The sequence below is a fragment of the Hevea brasiliensis genome, chromosome 10 (assembly GCF_030052815.1).
Source record: "Hevea brasiliensis isolate MT/VB/25A 57/8 chromosome 10, ASM3005281v1, whole genome shotgun sequence".
NCBI lineage: Eukaryota > Viridiplantae > Streptophyta > Magnoliopsida > Malpighiales > Euphorbiaceae > Hevea > Hevea brasiliensis.
Genome location: NC_079502.1, coordinates 26,694,708 through 26,699,780, shown reverse-complemented (window position 1 = coordinate 26,699,780; position 5,073 = coordinate 26,694,708). Strand labels below are relative to the sequence as shown.

The 5,073-nt window shown below is 32.7% G+C and overlaps 1 non-coding gene across 1 annotated transcript; it reads left to right on the top strand.

The window, feature by feature from the left end:
* The first annotated feature begins 4,146 nt into the window (after nucleotides 1–4,146).
* LOC131170023 (small nucleolar RNA R71) lies at nucleotides 4,147–4,253 on the top strand. The gene has a single exon (XR_009140967.1). It is a non-coding gene; the product is annotated as a small nucleolar RNA R71 (small nucleolar RNA).
* Nucleotides 4,254–5,073: the final 820 nt, after the last annotated feature.

The following is a 5,073-nucleotide window of genomic DNA, read 5'->3' as shown; positions in this document are numbered from 1 at the left end:
ATTATCAGAAAATTAACTGTAGAAAATAACCAGATTAATTAGTAAATGTATCATGTAATTAACCAAAATGATTATGGTCTTTTAATCAAATTGGTCCTCCAACTAACTTAGCGAATCCTACATTTCCAAAGTAGAAAACGAAAATTTTAGTTGGATGGATTTCTAGTGGGTGATTGAATTCTTATAATTCTATTGATCATCCTCAGGTACGTCCATTATTAGAATTACAATAAACTATAAGTAAGCAACTCCTTGCCCATCACATCTCATGTGATGTTCAATCCTTTACCTAGCCCCTAATGCTCAAAATCTCAAGTACATCTATTATTGACTTATCTTGCATTAGTTAAGTTGATCCCATTAAGCCAGTAATTATGCAAATAATTTTAATGACCTCAAGTACATCCAATATTCACCACCAAACCATTTACATGTTTACAACATCTCATGCTTAATAATTATTCTTAAGAAAATCTCTTAAATTAATTGCTTCTTATGCAAGTATTTAAAATTTCTTAAACTAATTGCCTCAATAGAGGGCCCATGTTATAATTACTTTAATTATACCATTTCCAACTTAATCATTTGTTTGGAAGATTTTATGGTCGTCCTAATTACTATTAAGGTCTCACTTTGTACATTATCCAATTAGCATGCATATATCATATACTTGCATACATTCTCATACATCTCATGCATTCATGGATAATAAATAAATATGGTATGATCATGGACTTTTCTAAGGGATTCAATTCTGAGCCACTAAGAATTGAATCAGGGCATTCCTAGGTGCATTTCATTCGTTCATATTACAAGAGTTGCTGAAGGAGTACATAATCAACACTTGATCTTGAATTCCTCCCATTGGTCCCACCAATGCTCTTGACCTCCTTGATCTTCTTGCAATCCAATTACATAGTAATCCTTGGCATACCAAGGCGAATTAACAAGAACTAAATAAATGAAATTACAACCCAAAATTATTACAACCTTAATAATACATGCCCAATAATAAATTAAAATAAATTAATTAATTTACAACCTAAAGAAATATAAAAGAAATAAATCCAATCACATTGGTCTTTTATAGTCCATGATCATCCATCATGCATATCACTATTTAACAATTAAATAAGACATACATACTTAAATTAAATTGAATATCTCATATTCAACTTAAAAATCCAGATTTGAATATGATTCAAACAAATTTAAAAATTCAGATTTGAATCTCATTCCAATAAATTTAAAATTTCAGATTTGAATCACATTCAAACAACTTTTAAAATTCAGATTTGAATCACATTCAACAATTTTAAAAATTCATAGTTGAATCACATTCAAACAATTTTAAAAATTCATATTTGAATTAAAATTTAATTGTGTGATTAAAACTCTAATTAAACAATTTAATTAGATATAGGATGAGCTTTTAAATCATACAACAATTATAAATTAAAAAGCCAAACCTTGTGCACACCATTGGATGCCACAAATTGTGCGCACCAATGGTGTTGGTCAGTAAGCCGCCACCTTTCTTTACAACTAGCAATGGATCTATCATCTCATGATCATACCACACAATTAAACCATATAATCAACAATCGAAATGGCAAATATAGTGGCTCTGATACCAATTGAAGGAGCGGAAGCATGAAAAACACAAGTTTATATCATTGAATTCAAAAATTTTTCACCTAGGGTCACATGCATCATGCAAGATTCATTTTTATCTATTTGATTTCAATGATAAACAGCATATTAAAACTCTTTTAATATGTTTTTGGATCTACATCTACCATTTAAGATTTTAGAATTAATCATATTAATTATTAGAACCCTAGATTAGATCAAGAACAAATGCACTAACCTCTTGATGCACTATAGTGTATTTGACACCTTTGGGATGCGTCTAGGACACCAGATGTTATCCCTCTAGCTTGTCCACACCAAGATCACATATGGCAGCCCTTGAATAGCTTCTAAAGCTTTTTCTATGAATTAGAAAATCAAGTTTTGCCTCTTGAGATATTACAGATGTAAACAGGACACTAGAAACAATTTTTAGTATTTTTAATTCAAGAGATTGCTTGCTAATCTCTTTGAATTGATGAGAGATGAAAAAGAAGAGAAGGGAGAGGAGCCAAGGGTGGTGGCACCTTTTGTGAATGAGCAGATTGTATTTTTGTTCTTTCATCCTTACACTTATGTAGCTAGGTCACCACTTAAAACCCTTGCCACATGTCACCCTCTGATTGGTTCTAGGTTTAATTGACCCATTCACATTGTGCCAAGTGTCAAACCCATATTTAATCTTGACTTTGATCATCTTATATGATTAAAAGACATTTGGCAAGCTTATGTGTAGTGCCATGTGTCACCATCTCATGGTGCCACATGTCAACCTGTGAAATGACCAAAATACTGTTGTGTCTTAATTTTGAGTTCTCAACCCAAAATAATTATTTCTCTTCTTCTAATCAATTTATATCAAATATAAATTAATTAATTAATTAATCTTTATTAATTAATTTCTCATTAATTAAATTCATATTTAAACACTTTAAATATAAATTTAACTTATACTATACATCCAATAACCTATATTTGGTTTCAAGCCATGCTAGGGACTTTGCAATCTAATTGCAAATCAAACCTATTTAATTAATCAATTAAACTCTTTAATTAATTAATTAAATCATATTTAATTTGGTGATTACTTATGTATGTGTGTGACTTACTAGGCTCATCACTAATTGGCAATGAGACATGATATCAACTCTTAATATCATAAGAACTCTTGCTTACCATAAATGATTTCTTTAAGTCATTTTATACACCTCATAAACCATGGTTAACACCTAGCATAGTATGCCATGGCCACCCAATTAGTAATAAGGTTTACCTTAAATGAACCTATAATCATATGTTACCATGCACTAGAATCTCTCTGTTGCAAAATCCCAATTCAAACTGGAGTCATGGTTTATATCAAACCCCATTTGCTATGAATATTATGTTTTCATTTAATTCCAGTTCTTGATTAAAAAGATTTTCTCATCAGAAACTCTTTTCTGATTAAATCTATCTGTCCTGACCAGGAACTTAAAATATCAAGAACAATTAAATAAACATAGGATTTTATCCCTTTTTACTTAGGGTAATAGATTCCATCTTGATCAACACCTACCTCCATATATAACTAGTAGGAGCCAACACATGCCCATATACCTATACACAGTACAAGTATGAAAGCAGTATCAAACTCAAACCACCTATATACAAGATAACTGTGCTATCTCAGGTCTAAAGATTATATACACTGATATGATTTATGACAATGTATTGACAAGAGTAAACTCCATGTGCTTGTCATAAGTGTCACTGGTTTGGCCTACTTATCATGTATAAGTGCCTATCATGTTTGTTATATGGTATGAGACTCAGCATTCTATCTTATTTATATCTCGTACAAATAACTTTGGAACAAATATGAATACAATCTTTCTGGATAAGTCATGTCCTTATTGTGAAGTATCATCGATTGTGAACCTATTTATGATACTTTATACTAGAAATACTGTCACTCATATTCTTAACAACTTAAGAATAGAATTTCTAATAAAATATCAATGGACCTTTTCTATTACACATAAATAGATTATGTAAACGAAAAAGTGAAAATACGTTTTATTAATAAAAACATGTACAAGATACATACTAAATGATATGCTCTAAGGCATACTACTAACGCCATAAAAAAGTGAAAATGCCTTTTATTAATAAAAACATGTACATGATACATATTAAATGATATGCTCTAGGGTATACTACTAACACCATAGCTGTCATCATGTTGACTATTTATCCCTGTAGCATTGGCTAGCATTTTCTCAAGCCTCTTTGTGAGCTGGTCAAATTGAGCATTTATCATGCTTAGAGCATCCACTTCTAAGATCCCTGTTGTTCTCCTTGTATTTCCCTTTTCATTCGACCACTCATAGTTGTGATATGCGACCCTCTCTAGAAGTTCAAGTGCTTGATCCACTGTTTTCTCCATTAGGTCACCTTACATTCTTTGAATCTCTGTGCTCTTTGTAGAGGCGATGGCCATTATAAAAGTTCTGAATTAGGAGCCAGTCTTCTATGCCATGGTGTGGGCATTCCCTCTATAGGTCTTTGTATCTCTCCCATGCATCATAGAGTGATTCACCTTCCCTTTGCCTAAAGGTGTTGAGTTTAATTCTCAACTTTGCAATCTTCGCAGGAGGGAAGTATCTTGCTAGAAAGGCTTAAGAGAGGTCCTCCCAAGTGGTGAATGTCCCAACTGGTTGAGAAAGTAGCCACTTCCTTGCTCTATCTCGAAGGGAAAATAGAAATGCTCTGAGTCTTATGGCTTGATTAGAGACCCCATTCATCTTGAATGTGTCACAAAGGGCAAGAAAGCACTGGAGATGGTAGTGCGGATCTTCTATTGGTGAACCCCCAAACTGGGTCTGTTGGATCATCTGGAGCCATGCTGGTTTTAATTCAAAATTGTTTACATCCACTGAGGGTCTTGTAACACTAGGCTGGAATCCTTATATAGAGGGGGCTCTGTAGTCCTTCAAAAGCCTTGGCTTATTGTTATTATTGTTGGCCATGTCTGGAATTTCTGGATTTCTTTGATCTTGTCCTTTACGTTTCTTCTCCCTCCTGATAGTTCTTAGGGTCCTATCTATCTCTGGATCCAAATCAAAGATTTCTTCCTCTGGTCTTGTTCTGGTCATGTACCAATCCAATCACCTGAGAAAGAATAAGAAAATAAAACAATTTAAACAAAATTGAATAATAAATGAAAATGCCTAAATCAGCTAAATTACCTATCGCCTAATATTACTAAAACTAAACTCCCCGGCAATGGCCCCAAAAACTTGTTTGCTGGTTTTACAACCACCGCAAGTACACGGATCGCTAACAAGTAATAAAGTGATAAGTAGAGTATCGTTCCCACAAGGAATTTAATTAGTAAATACCAAACTACACAGTGATTTTGGCTATCTAGGCTATCGAGTAAAATCAGGGATTAAATCT